The sequence below is a fragment of the Myotis yumanensis genome, unplaced genomic scaffold, assembly GCF_028538775.1.
Source record: "Myotis yumanensis isolate MYYU_CA2020_CCGP unplaced genomic scaffold, mMyoYum1.0.hap1 SCAF_3, whole genome shotgun sequence".
NCBI classification, from domain to species: domain Eukaryota; kingdom Metazoa; phylum Chordata; class Mammalia; order Chiroptera; family Vespertilionidae; genus Myotis; species Myotis yumanensis.
Window position 1 is genome coordinate 47,610,764 of NW_027223754.1, and position 18,885 is coordinate 47,629,648.

General features: G+C 41.5%; 1 pseudogene; it reads right to left on the reverse strand.

Moving 5' to 3' along the window:
• Window positions 1-3,687: 3,687 nt before the first annotated feature.
• On the reverse strand, window positions 3,688-4,366 carry LOC139004969 (eukaryotic translation initiation factor 1-like; annotated as a pseudogene).
• Window positions 4,367-18,885: the final 14,519 nt, after the last annotated feature.

Sequence of the window (18,885 nt, forward strand, 5' to 3'; positions counted from 1 at the left end):
CCATTGGGCAAAACTATGAAAATGTCAGCAAAGTATTACTTTACTGACATTTTCAGCCATAAAATAATGAAATCTTGCCATTAGTGATGGATGAACCTTAAGGCTATTATACTAAATGACATAAGTCAGATGAGAAAGACAAATACCATGTGATTTTGTCTCCTTAGTACTCAGTATTTGTTAATATCTCTACTCAGTTCTCTCAGCCTTCAAGCTATTGCTATTTTCACTTATACTTGAATTTCTGAAAGGATTCGTAGTTGGTTGCCAGAACAAGAGGATCTGGAGGAGGAGGAAGTGTGTGAAGGGAATCAAAACCTACGAGCTTCCAGTTACAAAATAAGAGTCCCAGGATGTAATATACAGCATGGTGACTATTTATATATATAAAAGCCAAAGCGACTGGTCAACCGGTAGCCATGATGTGCACTAACCACCAGGGGGCAGACGCTCAATGCAGGATCTGGCCCCTAGTAGCTAGTGCTCTCCCACAGTGGGAGTGCTGCTCAGCTGACCAACAGGTGCCAGATGCTGGGCTCATGGCTGGCGAGCAAAGCTGCAGCATGCTAACCTCCCCCTGCATGCCCCTCCCCTATCTGGACTGGGACCTGGATCGGGACCGGGATAGGCATTGGGACTGACTGGGCATGAGCCCTTGGCTACTTCTGGGTCATGGGCACACTAGTATCACTCTAGGGCGGGCAAGTGGAGACCGTAGTGGAGTGGCAGCGAGCCTACCCAGTGGTGGCTACGGCAGGTGCAGCAGGGCTGGGATGAGCTGGAGCAGCGCCCAGCCTGGGCTCGGGCTCCTCCCCTGCCGCCTGCCGCTTTGGCACTACTACCAGGTGTACCGGTTAATGATGCGGATTTTTTTTCAGTAGATGGAGTTACACATATGTTGATATATATGCGGTTTGATATGTACGCTGTTTTGTTGTATCGATAACAAGCTTCAAAACTTCATATGTCAAATTTTCTGAAGGTGTTAACATCATAGATATTTTTATGCTTAAAAATGTTGAATTTCATGCCAAAAAAAGAGAACATTTGTGGGAAATTTTAATTCATTACTTTATTTTGAATAAAAGTGCTGCTGAATACTTTGGGAAGCTTATGGTGAACATACTCCATCTCAAGATACTTGTGAACACTGGTTTAAACGTTTTAAAAGTGATGATTTCGATGTGAAAGACAAAGAATGTCCAGGTCAACTGAAAAAGTTTGAAGATCAACAATTACAAGCATTATTGGATGAAGATATTTGTCAAACTCAAAAACATCTTGCAGAAAGATTAAACGTGGCTCAGCAAACAATTTCCAATCATTTACAAGCAATGGGAAAGATTTTAAAGGAAGGAAAATGGGTTCCACATCAACTGAATGAAAGACAAGTGGAAAACCGAAAAGTCATCAATAAAATGTTGCTTCAATGGCACAAAAGAAAGTCTTTTTTGCATCGCATTGTGACTGGCAATGAAAAGTGGATTTATTTTGAGAATCCCAAATGCACAAAATCATGGGTTGATCCAGGTCAACCATCAACATCAACTGCAAGGTCAAATCGCTTCGGAAAGAAGACAATGTTCTAAGTTTGGTGGGATCAGGAAGGTGTGGTGTATTATGAGCTTCTAAAACCAGATGAAACCATTAATAACCGATTGCCACTGACAACAAATAATCAGTTTGAACCACCCGTTGATCAGAAAATGAGCAGAATGGTCCAGAAGACACAGAAAAGTAATTTTGCTTCATGATGACACACCATCACACACTTCAAAACCAGTTAAAGACACATTAAAAGATCTTGCCTGGGAAGTATTAACTCAGCCGCTGTATTCACCAGACCCTGCTCCTTCAGATTAACACTTGTTCTGATCGATGGCACACGCCCTTTCTGAGCAGCACTTCAAAACAAGCGAAGAAGTGGAAAATTGGATCTCTGAATGGTTTGCCTCAAAACAAGAAAAGTTCTATTGGGACAGTATCCACAAATTACCTGAAAGATGGGGGAAATGTGTAGCTAGTGATGGACATTACTTTGAATAAAGTACTTTTGATGTTTCTCTTGAAAATATCATGTTTTTTTAATTACAAAATCCGCATTATTAACCAGTACACCTGGTACATCCCTTTGAGGATCTAGGACTGCTGGCTTTGGCCAATCCCCTCAGGCCAGACCAAGGGACCCCACCCATGCATGGGTCTCTAGTAGTTGATAATATTGTATTGCATATTTGAAAGTTGCTAAGACAGTAAATCTTAAAAATTCTCATCACAAGTAAAAAAACATTTCAAAACTATGTAAGGGGACAGATGTTAACTAGACTTATGGTGATCATTTCAAAATATATAAATATTGAATCATTGTGTTATATATCTGAAACCAATACAATGTACCAATTATACCTCAATAAAAAATGTACTGGAAAAATAACATAAAAGAAGTCATACATTGGGGGCCAAACTTGCATACAACCTCCCTCCCAGACCCTTTACTTTTTCTTGAGTATGTATGCATCGGATGAGATGCCCACCAATAGCTTGAAGGCTGAGGGGGACTGAGTAGAGATATTCACAGATACCGAGTACTAAGGAGACAGAATAGAGTACAATTCCTGCAAGTTAAAAGTCTACTTGAAGAGATTAAGAGGATGATTCTAAAATTTATATGGACATGCATACACTTAGAATAGAAAAAACAATCTAGAAAAAAATAGAGCAAATAGGAAAAAAATGTTTGTCTCTTGAGTGTGGGATATAAACAATAGGGGCACAAGATAACTTTATGGGGTAATGGAAATGTTCTATATCTTGATACGATCGGTGGTTATATGTGGGTATAAATTTATCAAAATTCATTGAACTCTATACATTAAATGTGTACATTGTGTTGTTTTTTTTTTTTCCTGAAAACAAGTTTTATTTAAATAAGGGTTTAAATACATAACATAACATTAAAACTAAAGGAGGAGAACAAAACACCCAAAATCATTTTTTTTTTTTTTTACTTCACATGGCATTGGGGCAGCTGTTGCTAGTAAGTTCCAAGCTCTATAGCTAGCTAAATGACTGACACTTCAGTTTGAAATTTGTTCCCTTGTCAAAAATTTAACTCTGATTGAAGGTTGACCTCAAATTATGGTGTTTGGACAACAACTAGCTAGGATCTGTCTGGTCAAAAAGACCTTGGTGACAAGCCAGAAGTCCTTACACATCATTGGAGGGAAGATGACAGGCTGTTCTAAGCTCCATCCACCAGGTCAGGTGTAGATCTTTGACTACGGAAGGCTCCCTCTAGTGGTACATATGCCGCTGCTGCCTTACCCCTCTCCTCTCAGCATCACCGAAGTCTGTTCAGGCGGTGACATTCTCTAAGGGCACCAACTCTGGGGAGGATCTTCTGGCTAGACATGGGCTTGGCTGAAACATCACGTTATTGCTCTGCTTCAGGCTGGACACTGCCAGGCGCCTACTGCTTGACCTCATTAAATGACGAACTTCAAGACTAGACAGCATGGCTCGTTTCAGTTTATTGCGTGAATGAGTTACACTAGTCCAAGTGAAAAGCAGACCCCAAATGGTTGCATTATACAAGCTGTGAGGCTTTTAAACTTGTGACAAGGGACAGAAGAAAATTCTACTCATTGCAAAGAAATCCTCACTAAGGCTTCAGTGAGCCAAAAGCACTTAAAACCCATGAACCTTCAGCTGGTCGTTCTTATTCAGTCCAATCTCTATGAGGAACTGGCATATGTTCTTGCACTGGTCACCCTGCAGCTTAATTACTTCTTCATATTCAGGATGCTCAATTGCAGTACCATTGCAGGCAAATTAGAGGCCTTCACTAGTTTATTTTTATCATAAACATCAGCAATCCCTTGGACAGTGGTAAGGGTCTTCCTGCCATTTCTTTGTTGAATTCTTATATGGATACTGGAGGCCTGATGCACGAAATTCATACAAGGGGCTCAGCTGTCAGAGCCTCAGCCAGCACTTGTAGCCTTGGCTTCGTCTGGAAGATCATTTGGCTGTTCGGTCTAATTAGCATATTAGCTCTTTATTATATAGGATAATCCTCAGTGGCAGCAGGAAGCTGATCATCACTCTGACTTGCATCAGTTAAGGCAGTGGTCAGCAACAGAGCCAAATATCAACAGTACAACGATTGAAATTTCTTTTAAGAGCCAAAATTTTTAAACATAAACTATATAGGTAGGTACATTGTTATCAATTTAATTAGGGTACTCCTAACGCTTAGGAAGAGCCACACTCAAGGGGCCAAAGAGCTGCATGTGGCTCTCGAGACGCAGTTTGCCGACCACGGAGCTAAGGGATCGAAGGAGTGGAGGTTCTGGATAGCGGACATATGATACGATTCCTTTTCCTCGGTGGAAACGGCCTACAGAAGGCTGTGGCAGGAGAAGGCGGGCATGGGGACAGAGCATCGGGAAGTGAGAGGGCGCTCAAGGGAAGGTAGCTGAGTCCTCGGTGGTGGCTCAATTACTGGGGCTACATTATGCTTTTTATAATTTATCTTAATTAAATAGAATATTAGAATATAATAAGGTAATTTCAACACATTCCTTGTCCTTAGAGGAACTCACACAAATTAGGAGCCCTGGACTTTAACCTTCCATACTTTCATGAAAATAAAACATCTTTATGGTTATCCCATTGCGTTCTCTGATGTCTTTCCATATAATCACTGCTGGGGGGGATCTCAGGTTTGGTCAGCTCTTGGTTAGTTCCATTATTTCAGCTTCCCTTTCTCCCCACCTTAGAGGCCCTGTGAAAATTGGGCTGATCTTGAGATCTGGAGCTCTGAGAAATTTAGCAGGGTTGTTAATGCTCCATCTCTGTGCTTTTCTACGGACCAAGAAAAATCATATGACTTTACTTGTAATGCTTGGGCACACGAATATGGTATTAGACCAACAAGCTGCATTTTGGCCATTTGTCTAGATCAACGATTTTTAACCTGTGTGCCGCAAGAATTTTTAAAACATGCAATACTGACTATTTAGTCAGGGGCACTGACCTCTTTTCCCTTAGATTGTCAAATTAAAAAATGACAAGATCCAGCAAAACAATAGCCATTCAGTTTTAATGATTTAAAAATTATGCCTATTTTTTTGTCAGATCAACAAAAAATATATTTTTTGGTGTGCTGCAGAATTTTAGTAATTACTTTGGCAAACAGTTGAAAATTGCCACTCTAGATGTACCATATTAACAGCTCTTTCTACTCTGGTTTGATGGTGGTGGTGGGCTTAGGGGAACTCTGGGCTCTTGCAGTTTCTCTAGTGTCTAACCACATTTTTAAGGCATGGGTGCATTATATCCTTGGATGTTCAAATCTACTACTTTTCTAAAAAATACTTCCTCTTTAATTGAGCTCATCTAAAAGGCAGAACAGCACAAAGCAAAAGAACTCCTGAGTCTCTCAGGTCTTCCCTTGGGGTGAAGCTTAGAGAGATTTGAAGCCTCATTCTCCCTCTTAATATTGATGTGTCCTGGGGGAAAATACCTTATTTCAGATCTGTGTAAAGATCTATAAAATGTGTATATGCATAACATATATCTCCTAGTATTTTTCAGAGGATTAGGTGAAATAATGTAAGATATTTTCAAACTTTCTGTTGTATAGGAAGGAATTAAAATAAAATTAACTACTATTAGTTACACATTGGACTATAGTTTGGGAAAGAAATTAGAATTTGTTATCAGAAATTGTAAAATTCAGTGGTATCTTACTGTTCCTGGAGCACTGGGCATAAAATACTCTAGCTACAGATGAATGAGGGATAAGAAATATATGGAGGAAAGCAAACTAGTATAATGTGTATAAACCTATTCCCCTGATTCACTTCTCTAGGTCATAATTTCCTATGTAGAGAAAATAACATCCTTATACGGTTATTGTAAGCATTGCAAAGGAAAATAATGCATTCAAATTTCTTAGCACAATGCACTCAGTAACTAATGTTAAGTGAACTGACTTAAATAGTCATCGTTTCTCATGAATTCAGGGGAGAGGAACAGATATAGGAAAACGTTTATCTGGAATAAAATGAAACAATGGCCAATTGCATAATTATTCCCAAAAGTACTGACCTGAGTAAGTTAGCATCTAATAAAAATATTGAGCCATTATTTTTCTAACTTAATGATAACTTACACAAACATAAATTTCTACTATACTAATTATCTGAAGTAATCCTCAAACTAAAAGATAAACATTATCTCTCATTAATGAGAGGTCACAAGTCCAGTGGAGGTGACACACAGCTAAATGTCAGAGCTGGAATGAAAACCCATGAATTCTGATTCAAAAATCTCTTCCATCAGTCCAGAACTTTTTCATATGCTAAAATAGAGCAAGCTGTTTCCAACCTTTCCCAGCCTTTCCAATTAGGACTCCCCTGAGCCCTCTCTCTTATCCAAGTTCTTTCTGACTTATTCTTCCATGAAACCTTTTTGCTTTTTATCTTTTTCTAATTAGTTTTGAAACAATGCTTTCCTGCATTCTTTTCACTGGGTCTGAGTTACTGCAGAGACTGAAAGAAAGGTGACAATATGTTGTGGGGATGGGAGGTATAAGCACTTAAGAGAGAAAGATGAATGGAATTTAAATGAGTATGTCAGTTAAGAATGGGCAAGAGAGAACCAAGAAAATGGTTTTCACTTATCTTCCTTCTAATCAAAGCCTGTGTTTGAACAGATGAGGTCCATCCCTCAAGTCGGAAGGCTAAGGACTCTGTAATCAGCAGATATTAATGTATGGTAGAACACACGCTACTGTCCATGCTGTTGATAAAATGGGGAGGATTCATCTTTTAAAGACACACTTTTTGTTTTCCTCTGGATAGGTGAAATTTTATATCTAGTAACTCTGATATTAATTTGATCAGGACTTATATTTTTCCAGGGTTTCTTTGTATGCAAATATTGTAAAATAACCAAGACATTAACTGATAATGAAATGTTTCATTAAAATAAAGAGCTTGTGTACCACAATAAGTATAGCACTTAGTAGGGTAAGAAAGTGTTTCAGTATTAGTGTTGGTATATGAAAAGTTAAATTTATCCTTCCATCATTACTTCATTGAATTTATATGTTTTGATTGACTCATTATGATACTGCAATTTTGGGTGAATGTTAATAAGTTCAAATATTCATAATTGAGGAGACAGAGGAAAGCTATGTGGTCAGGAGTTGGGACCATGGGAAGAAATAAAAGCGGAGAACCAGCTAGGTGTAGTTACAAAGGCACCCTAAATGGGTGGGGAAGGAAGGACACACGGGAGAGGCAAGAACTTTAAAATGTATGGATATTGTGAGGACAGAGGCGGTAAGGCATATAAACCAATCCCAAGGATGTTGCTAAGGCAGAATTCTTTGAAAATGTAAATTAGGAGCTAACAAGGCCATCTCCATCCCCTAAATTAAGAAGTGCATTTCTTCTTGCTCTCTCTGACACGCTAGATTCTTAGTTTGACGGCAGGAGATGGGCACCCCTGCACCCATGTGACTCATGACCATATGGACCGCCACACATGGACTAACAGACTTGAATTCACTCGTATACTGAATGATTCTTGACTGTAACATGGAAAGGAAGCTCTGGACACTGGCCTGCTCCTGGACCCCAGCTGCACCTTTTCCTGGACTGGCTTCTCTCAATAAACTTTGCTCCCCCTAATTGTTTTTGTCCACGACTTCTTTCTTCGATTTTGCAAGACAAAGAACTCAGACTCAAATGAAAGGGCAAGGGCTATGCCCTCCATCTTGCCTGTATCCTCCATGTTGGGGCCACTGCGGCCTTCTTCCCGGAAGCCCAGGCCTCTGCAGGCCACGCCCGCGATTTTAAACTAACCAATGACAATCAAGGGAAGTGCGCGCCATAGATATGACCACATCCTGTGTAACAGGACCCGGCTTGCGCCTGGCCAATCGGCAGAGCACAGTCCATTCTCCTCCCCTCTTTGTCTGTAAAGTATATAATGTGTGTTTAAACTCTTGATCGGGGCTCACAGCCACTGCTCTGTGCTCAGAGTAAGCTGTGAGTCCCAGCATGCTGGTATCAATAAACCCTTTGCTTTTTGCATGAGATCGTCTCTTGGTGCTCTGTGAGTGCGGCTGGCGTTCCGGGCGTAACAGTAACTTTCAAAATGTCTCCTTTGGGAATGAGAAAATTATACCTTGAGGAAAGAATAGACAAATCAACCATTTTAAAAGTGACATTTATTCATTTTCATAGAACTATTAATTTTTTGGGTGACTGACAGATAGATCCTCTTCAAACAGTGGTTAATGTGTGAGCCATAGCGGAGGTTTAAGTGGGAGGATGACACTGATGTGAAGAGAGGTATTGAAAGAAGCCTGGAAGCCATGTGTACAACTACAGACTGAACATCTCACTATTCCAGTGCATGCTGATTTGCTGATATATATACTCAAGTTTATATGTCATTATCAATATTCTTAATCTGTTAGCAGTACAATTACAACTGTTATAAGTTGAATATCTACATATCTTTTTAGAAAAGTTTAAGGACTATTATATTAAACAATGAGGCTATTAGCCTAAGGTGGCTCTAATGCTATGCCAACCATTGCAAGCAAACCAAAAATCTAAGCCTCAGGCTTACATATTGAAACCTAAGGACAACCAAGTACAAACAGTCAATTAGGCTTTAAACTATAGAGCCAATTAATAATTTTCTTACTTTGCTTCCACATTTTCTTTATAAAAGTCTCTCTCCCATATGTCTGTTGGTGGAGTACACCTAACCATTTCCAGTTTGGTGGAACTAATGCTGATATGAAGAATTGAGAGGTTACAGAGCTTGGGGAAGGAATTGTCAATACAAATTTGCAAACAAAATACATTCAGATAAAATGGTCATTCTTGGCACATATTAAGAAGGTTACTCACTTGAGTACCCAAATCAGTGTTATATACGCTTAGTTTTAAAAAGAGGAATCATTTACACATTTGATATGTTCACAGGTTTGATGATAAAACTAAAAGGAGTTTTAGGAATAAAATAGGCAGGTTTAGGGAGTTTTAGGAATAAAGAGGGTCCATGAGGGAGGAAGGCGTAAGTGAGGGCTTGGAGTTGCCAAAAGGCATACATTCACAGGGAAAAAAGGGGGGGAGGTGCCACAGGATAAGGGGAGAAGAAGACATCCATTCACAGAAGATAAGGAAAAGACAAAGGGTATGGGGAGAAAAAGGAAAACTTTCACAGAGGGTAGAGAAATGCCTGCAAGTAGGAGAAAGAGGAAACTAGATTTCACAGGAGATAGAGCATTTTACCACTGAAGGGGAAGAGGAAGTGGGGAGCACCACTTGGAGTTTAGGCTTTGAAGCTGATATTCTGCAAAAGAGTGACCAATAAGAAGGGAGCATCAAGAGACAAAGAACTGCGACCTTTATAAACCTTAGGAAAAAAGGAGCTTAGAGGGTTACCCCCTTGGGACCCCCTCTCCATGTGGGAGGCTGTATTTGCTTCCAATAAATTTCCATCCTTTTCATCTACCACCTTTTGTCTGTCGCTTCATTCTTCTAATCCATCTGGAAGAGAACCCAGGAAAGAAATCACCCTTGCATCCTGCTCAGAAAACCCAAATCAATACTATGAAAAGAAATTAGTATACTCTTTCCTGGTACAGGTCCATATCCTGATCTTCTCCACAGTCCTGAGGCATTCATCTGTAGGGAGGAGGAAAAAAGAGATAAAGAGGGTTGAAGGACAGGGCATAATGACTGTTGAAGCAAGGAGTTTATTATTTAACTTCTGTCATCCAAAGCAGGACTTTGGAGCGTGCATCAGAAAAGTCCTTGAATACCAGCCTTTTGAAGAAAAACATATTTTTCTGAATTCCTCAGGACACATCAAAAGGTAGCCTCCTTGGGGAAAAACCATGGAAATTTTTCCCACTAGAGAAGATCTCTCTTCTGCCCCTGAATAGGCCATGAGGCAGCAGGAGGTGAAAGGTGGTGCATGGGTAGACTAAATAGCCATCTCAGATGGTGGATAAGAAAATTTGAATTTATTTAAGGGGATAGGGGGTGGGATATCCAAAGCGAAAGGCTGCACAGCACCCAGCCAAGGGGACAGTGGGTCGATGATGGCAGCACCCAGGAGCTGGAGTCTCATCCTGATATGCAGTTGCTGGTGGGGAAACTGTTGTCATCAGTGGGTTTGGGGGCTGAGGTGGTGGGTTTGTAATGCGGATGGAATGCAGGTGTGCGATCAGGTGTCCTTAGGACAGTTTCCATTCCTTGTATAGTCTGACTCCCGGTGTCCAGCAAGCATTTCCTGGTCTTTTGTTCTCCTGTGGTGGGAAGCTTACAAATGGTCATTAAGGATTATATTTCCCTATAGTCCTAACAGGAGATACATGAGAAAGTCCGGAAATGATGATGTTGGTCACACCCTGTAGCCCCCACAGGGCCCTCAAAGGACCTAGAATCCAATAGATAGCAGCTCTTCACACCAAAATGTCAATGAGACCCTGTCATACTTTAGTTATCAGGAATCAGGACCCAGACCTGTTTAGCCATTACACTGCAGAAGCCAGGGAAGAACCAAAGGATACCACAAGTATCTGAGGAATTATTTTCCACTTTGATAAAGAAACGGTAAGCCTTCATTACAAAGTCTTAGGCCAGTGAAAGCTTCTGTTGAGTAAGATTAGATTTTTTCCAAATAGCAGGTACCACATTTAACAGTATTTTGTATCACTATTTTAGGCCACTTCCACCATTAGTTTTGGTCTTATTCATGATTATAGTGGAATTGATTACAAATATTGAGGTCTTTTATGAATTACATGTTCACCCAGAGAATTATCTTTTTATTTAAGGCTATAGTTGATAGGTTTTCTTTTTCTCCTTTTTAAAACAATTCTAACTCATGAATACATTTTGTTTTATAATAACATTTAGACATCTTTACCATGTTCTTTATGCCACTGTTGATTTTGAAGCATGAATTATCAAAAACTTACTTAAGATGCATTTTTTCCTGTGACAGTAAGACATGATTCAGATACTTTACATTGTTCTTTCTGAATAAGATGTTAGTAATACTTAATTTTGAGTTTACATGTCAGGAATTGTGTTTGATGCTATATGACTCTTCAATGACAAATGTTTATGATGCTGTAAAGAACAGTACTCCCTTCTGCATTTGATTTCATAGTTATACAACACAATAAAATATTACTGAACACATGCTTTCATATAACTATGTTGTATCATAATAAAACCAAATGTGGGGTGGTTGTGTTACGCCCGGAACGCCAGCCGCACTCACAGAGCACCAAGAGACGATCTCATGCAAAAAGCAAAGGGTTTATTGATACCAGCATGCTGGGACTCACAGCTTACTCTGAGCACAGAGCAGTGGCTGTGAGCCCCGATCAAGAGTTTAAACACACATTATATACTTTACAGACAAAGAGGGGAGGAGAATGGACTGTGCTCTGCCGATTGGCCAGGCGCAAGCCGGGTCCTGTTACACAGGATGTGGTCATATCTATGGCGCGCACTTCCCTTGATTGTCATTGGTTAGTTTAAAATCGCGGGCATGGCCAGCAGAGGCCTGGGCTTCCGGGAAGAAGGCCGCACGTGGCCCCAACATGGAGGATACAGGCAAGATGGAGGGCATAGCCCTTGCCCTTTCATTCCCCCCTTTGTCTTGGAACTTCCGGCTCAATCATGAGACGGACTGCTTTTCCATTCCACCGTTGCTAGAGGCTCATATTGGACATATCTTAACAAATGGTCTGGTGGAGGGGAAAGAGACTATTTTAGCTTTAGCAACTTCTATTGAAATAGGATTTTTCTTCTTAAAATTCCTCCATGGCTATCAAAAAGCCAAATTAAGATTAATTTATCTACTGTCCTGATGTTTGCATAAACACAACAAGAATGGTAACTGACTACCTTTGCTGGAATCTCATGGTTGAATCTTAATGTGCCCCGTAGGGCCAGGAAGCCACGCCACCCAGCTGCCATCAGGCCCGCCTGCAGTATCTGCTGAGTTAGGTGAATTCTTCACCTGTAGCAATTCCACCTGAGCCCACGCTCCAGGCTTTAAGCCCATCTCAGTAGGCCTCCTACTTGTTGCGGCCCAGAGCGTGTGGGGGCTCCGCAGGAATGCAGAGGCATCCCTACTGCTCCCCTTCTACTCTTACCAACCGCCAGTGATGGTAGGGCATCGGCCTGACACTCCAGCGCCAGCCATCTTCAGGGCTTCCAAGCAGAATACCAGGCTTTCTTCGTGGCATTTTTACTGGCTTCAAGTCTTTAGAGGTCAGACAGGGCTCTTTAAAACATGATACTCCAGTCAAAGTTTTCCGTTAATAAAACCACTGTTAGGAACCGGTCTTATTGAATCTATGCAAAGAAACGTATTGCCATGTTAGCATTGCCAAATTTCAGAGGAATTACATAAGAAGAAAGACATACTGCTCTACTCTAAGATTTTCTGACTTTCCTTGCCAATTCCTTTTAATTGTTGGCATTAAACTTTCTTTCTATGCATAACCATGCCTCAGACCTTCTACTCTAAACAGGCTCTTTTCAGACTACCCCTGACATGGGCATGGTCACAAAGGCCTGCAAGCAGTACACAGGCTGCCAACTGTTAGCTGTCTCTCAACAGAGACCAAAACCTGATGGGCACTGTTCCCTGCCCAGGTGGGCACCTGCCCTCTTGGCAGCTAGGCACCCTTTACTTTTTGGGGTTCACCCCACATAGTACCCTTCCAGGACAGCCAACATACATTCAAACCTGCAAGAGAATTAAAGGTTAATGTGACATATCAACACAATGAAACATAATATAGGCATCATGGCCACTTTAGACAGCCACATCTTCTGCTACTAAACATGTGATCCTATAAATTGTCCTTGTCTCTTTGGAGCCATGTCCATGAAGATGCAGGCACTATCTAAGTCTATTCAATGTTACCAGCATCAGCCAGGTCGATCACGCCGTAGCTTGCTGCTGACCAGACATGGATGTGATGGACCCAGGTCGCAACGCCATCTATCTTGAGAGCGGTGGGGGTCGTCAGCACCACAGAGTCGGGTGTAGGGACCTTTCCATCGAGGCTCCAGGTGGTGCCTTTTGATGTAGACCCAATCTCCTGGTCTGTGCTGATGAGGAGTTGGGGTTGGGCCAGTCTCCTGGGTGGCGCCGAGGCGCAGCCAAATGTCCTCGTGCGCCCTCTGGAGCCCTCTCAAGAAAAGAGACAATTCTTGCAGCAAGAAAGTCAGGAATGATAGGGGGTGGGGCCTGACCAGCTCCATTCTCGCCTATCTTTACAGATTTCAAGGCCCATTGTCTTCCTTTACAGGCAGGGGGAAAGGCCCATTAAGTCTCTGCCTTGAGGAACTGTGAGCCCCATCCTTAAATGTCCCAATCAGACTAGAATTCCAAAATCCCAACCCAGCACAGAATATTACATAGAAAATCAAAGTTCCCAGTAAACAAACAGACAGAGGTGTTTACAAACATACTTACACCTTTTCAGTGAACAAGTATCTTTACAGTCTTGGGCTCTTGAGCAGATAACAGGAACACCGCCCCCAAGTCCCCTGATGGGGACCTGACAGGAACAGATGTGGGGCTCTTCCCTTTCCCACATCCCAGGACAGGATTCTTGACCTATGTCTTATTTAGATAGAAACGGTTTTTATCACAAACAAACAAACAAATCCAAAACCAAGAAAATCAAGGCCAGAAGTACCCTCTGATGTTTTAGGGGTACCAAGGAAGGAGAAGTTCCAGCCCTTCTCACAATCCACCACCAGTGACCAGTTCCAGCTTCTTAACATTCATTTAACATTTCTTTCCTTCCATTACACCAAAGCCATGCTTTTTAGTTAGTTAGAACTTTTAGCCTTAATTTTTAGGTGACATGTAAATAATTAACATTCCTCAGATTAACAATATATTCAAATTTAACAACAAGGATACATATTTAAGCAATAAGGACAGATCAATTTACAGAAACCAGTTTCTACCTGAAATAATCGTACTTTAGAAATTAGATTACTGCTATCAGTCCCTCTTAAAGACTTTGACATAACCTTTGATTGTCCTTAGTTTAAGGAAAGCAGGGTTTTCTAGATTTAAGAGATTAGTTTAAAAATAAATCCTCGAAGCAAGCACGCTTGCAGCCCCATAAAACTCCGCCTTAAAGCTCCACCCCTGAGTAAATCAGAGGGCGGGGCCTTTGCTGTTTCAAGATGGCGGCCCCCAGGGGAGCGGCAAACCATGCGGCCAACATGGCGGATGCCAAGGCTTGGAGGCCAAAATGGTGGCTGTACCAATAAGCAAAGGCATTTAGTTATCACAATAACACAATTTTTCCCAATTCAATCCGAACATTTCTTTGTCAGGTTCATCTCTGCCATTTTTAAGGCCAAAACAGTCTCGGGTTTTTATTCTGTACACAGCAAAAGCTTAGGTTCAGCTCAAAACTATGCGCACTCGTTTTTAAACTGGCCTTTTCCCTTTATACGTGCACAGAAATCCCGGATGCATTTTAAAACTTTTCAATTACAAGAAGGACTTTTTATCATCTAGCTGGCGCGATCTCCATGGGAAGAGCCCTGCTCCCATCCAGAGTAGCCGCGCCGCCCCCAGGTGTCCGGCCCGTGGTCTCCGCGCGGGACCTTTCCCAGACCTTCCCCCGGACCCGACGCTGCCGGGGGCCTCGCTGCTCCGGCCTCCCGCAAGCGACTCGCCGGCCTTGCTCCCCTGTGCTCCGCCCAGCTCCACTCGCTCGACACAAGCCCAGGGGTTAACACCCTGCGGCCGCCACCGCGGCCAGGCTCCGCGAACGAGCTTGTCCGTGCCCGGCCCGAGCCCCCAGGGCCGCCCCCCGGAGGCGCACCGCCGCTCATGGTGCTGGGCGCAGGCCCAAGCTGCGGGGCTCGGGCTGCCCGGGCTGCGGGTGCAATGGCAGGGGCTGAGGCGAAGCATAAGGCGGTGGAGAGTCTAGGAGGATGAGGTCAGGTTGTGAGTCCGGGAGGACCGGAGGGGCAGAGGGTGGAGGAGAGGGGAGAGCCGGCTTCACAGGGAGGATTGCCGGCTCAGAAGCAGAGACCGAGGACCTAGGGAGAGAACCAGGGGGTAAGAAGGGCTTGACCCACGCCGGGGGGTTCTCACATAAGTCCTGCCAGACTAAAATGTAAGACTCCTGGTCCGGGTGTCCGTGTCGGCCAGGCTGAAAAACCAGATTCCTTACTTCCCTCACAAGAGGCAGGTGGAAAGATCCCTCCGGGGGCCATCCAACGTTGAAGGAGGGCCACTCGGATGAGCAAAAAGTCTGCCATTTACCCTTTTTGATGATAAGAGAAAGGTTTTGAGCTCGTCCCTTGACCTCCGACCAATGGTCCAGGGTCAGGGACAAAGGAGTAGAAGTACTCTGGCCCATGACAAACAGAAAACACAGACTAATGACAGACAACAAAGAACAAATAACCAGAACAGACACAACGTGTTGAGATAAAAACCAGAGGATCCAAAAGGAAGGTTTTTCAAAGCCAATTGACCTAGCTGGCAACAGCGTTTCAGAGTCAGTATTTAGCAGACGAGAGGAATCCAGGCGTCCCTGGTCCTCTCCAGATTCCACCAGGGCGTCCCCCGGGGATGTGGCCTGCGACCTCCGGACACGTCTGTCAGCCGCAGTCGGGGGAGGCTCACGCCCCTCCCCGACAGCCATCAGACCGAACAGATTTGCCAGCTCCGACAAGATTTGTGTTTCCAATTTCTAAGCAATCGCTATTCAAAAAGGCGCCGTCACTTACCCCGAGAAGCGTCTGTTGGAACCAGAAGGCGGCCGCAGCAATCTCGGTGGAACCTCCAAATGTTAAGCCCGGAACGCCAGCCGCACTCACAGAGCACCAAGAGACGATCTCATGCAAAAAGCAAAGGGTTTATTGATACCAGCATGCTGGGACTCACAGCTTACTCTGAGCACAGAGCAGTGGCTGTGAGCCCCGATCAAGAGTTTAAACACACATTATATACTTTACAGACAAAGAGGGGAGGAGAATGGACTGTGCTCTGCCGATTGGCCAGGCGCAAGCCGGGTCCTGTTACACAGGATGTGGTCATATCTATGGCGCGCACTTCCCTTGATTGTCATTGGTTAGTTTAAAATCGCGGGCGTGGCCTGCAGAGGCCTGGGCTTCCGGGAAGAAGGCCGCACGTGGCCCCAACATGGAGGATACAGGCAAGATGGAGGGCATAGCCCTTGCCCTTTCATTACTAGTACTTCATACTTATCTCTCACTCAAGATAAAAAAAAAAAATTGGCTTAGTTTATGGTAAACAGCAGTTATAATTTGAAGAATCAAGAGCTGGCTTCTTTACCCCAAATCCATATAGGATACTCTTACACATTACTATGGCGAGAAAAGTTGGCATTTTTAAAAGACAAAGAAGAACATTTTGTTTTTTCCTTCAAGGAGACATTTCAATATCTTAAGTGCTCATTTGCAATCCCATAAAAAGTTTTCTTTCTCTTTAAATGTCAAGGTGATGTTTTCATGATTAATGTAAAATTAAACTCACAACTCATTCTTTGCACCTTAAGTGACATTAGTAGGTGGGAGACAAACAATTATAAGTAGGTTTTCCTGAGGCTAAACACCTTTACCTTTGAACTTAACTTATTACATAATTCAAAAACATTTTCTGCTCGAAATATTTTAAGACATTAAACAAACACTAAAGTACCAAAAAGGCAAAAATGCACTCACAACAAATTTAATTGCATATCCAACAGAGAAGCAGCTATATTTAAGTATGACTATCATTACTCAAATAATCTCAAATAATCAAATTTATTTTAACTACTAAAATTATACCAACAATAATAGATCTTATATTTTGTCATTCACCATATTTCCAAATTACTGCATTACCAGAGTTATTTTGCTCACAACAACCCTCGGAAATATGGAAATTAAGTATTATTGTCCTCATAAAAATTGTGAGGCAGAGAGAATGACAAGGCTCAGCTGAAAATCACATAGATAATTAATGATAAAGATAGAACTAGAATAAAAAGAATTTCATTCACTGCCAAGTTTTTGTTCACCTAGAGTAATTCCTCTTTTCACAATAATATAAAGTGTTTTGGAATATTTGATATTTATAAAGTAAGTCTTAATTCTGTAGTTCTATGCAAAAAGGTGAAAAAATAGATTTTGAACACTGTTGCTAGAAAAATAATATCATATCAACATTGATATAAATGATAATATTCATATGAGCAGAGGTTGAAATCCCCTGACTATAGGCAGCGCCATTCCCATGCTTCAGTCTCAGGCCCACTGGCCTCATGTGGTGGCCATAATGATATCTGAATCACCTTCAGGGCCATTCTCCCCTTTTCTAGAAGCATAACACACATTCACAGCAGAAAAACTTTATGTTCATGTCCTATAGACTCAAAGGAGTCCTTCCAACAGCCTTCCCTCATTCCTCCCATTTTCTCTTCTCTTCAGGCCCAGCTGGCAGTATTTCTGCTGGTCTAATCTCATCTCCATTCCTGGCTTCAATTAGATGGCTGATTAGGTCCATGGTTTATACCCACTCTAATCTCCTCATCAAAATGCTTGGTCAGTCACACCCCCAGTGTGCTCTTCAGAACATGCTTTCTCATTTTTTTGCAATATGGATAGGCTGCGATTTTTTAAAAATCTTTAAGTTCTAGTTACTTTTTTTTACTTATTGCTTACCAATTTTTTCTTCAATGTATTTCTCTCTTCTTCATTTATAAGCAGTCAGGAGGAAATAAGCCACTCCTTCAACATTTTGTTTAAAATCTTCTCAACTAAATATCCAGTCTTATAACTCCCAAGTTCTACCTTCCACAAAACAGTAGAACATGGACACAATTCAGCCGAGTTCTTCGTCACTTTATAACAAGCATCACCTTCTCCCTATTGTGTAATGGCATGTTCCTCATTTCTTCCTGAAACCACCTGAGCATGGCCTTCATCATCCATATTTCTACCAAATTCTGTACATGATTATTTATGTATTGGCTATGAAGATGAAAGTGTTTCTGCAAGTTTCCTTTTGTTACTGAACTCTCATCAGGATCACTTTTAACAGTTCATAGACTTTTTGTAACGTGTACCTCAAAACTCTCCCAGCTTCTATTACACATTTCTAAAGCCACTTCCACATTTATATGTTTTTGTAACAGTGGGGTCCTGCTTCTAAGTACCAAAACCTATCTTAGTTCAGGCTGCTATACTAAAATACAATAGACTGGGTGGCTTAAACAATAAACATTTACCATATCAATATTGATATAAATGGTAATTATCATGTTAATATTGATTTAAATTATATTGTTGTCTATAAAATGGTGTATATTATATTATAAAATTAAATATCTAATGGTGGCTGAAACTAATAAGAAAAAACTTATTTAAAAATCATGTTTGTATGGTAGCACATATGTAAAAATTGGAATGACTCAGAGAAGATTTAGCTGGTTCCTTTCAAAGTATGACACACATTTTTAAAGCACCTTATGTATACTTTGTAAATCATGTGCTCTTGAAAATAGTTTCATTATAAATCTGAGTTTCTGCAAGATATTCAATGCTGGATAATAGGCAACTTTACTAAAAATAGGTTAAAATTTTTAAAGTTTGTAATTCCAAAGCCACTTTTAAAGTTGAAATTTTAAGTCTTAGGTGCTGAAAGTGGCCTACTTTGTTTTCCAAATTAATTAATACTACATTCCCAGGATTTTGCTTTATTCTCATGAAGTAGATTTAAAATAATAATTATGTTTTAATATGCTAGTATTCGGATATTATTTATGAT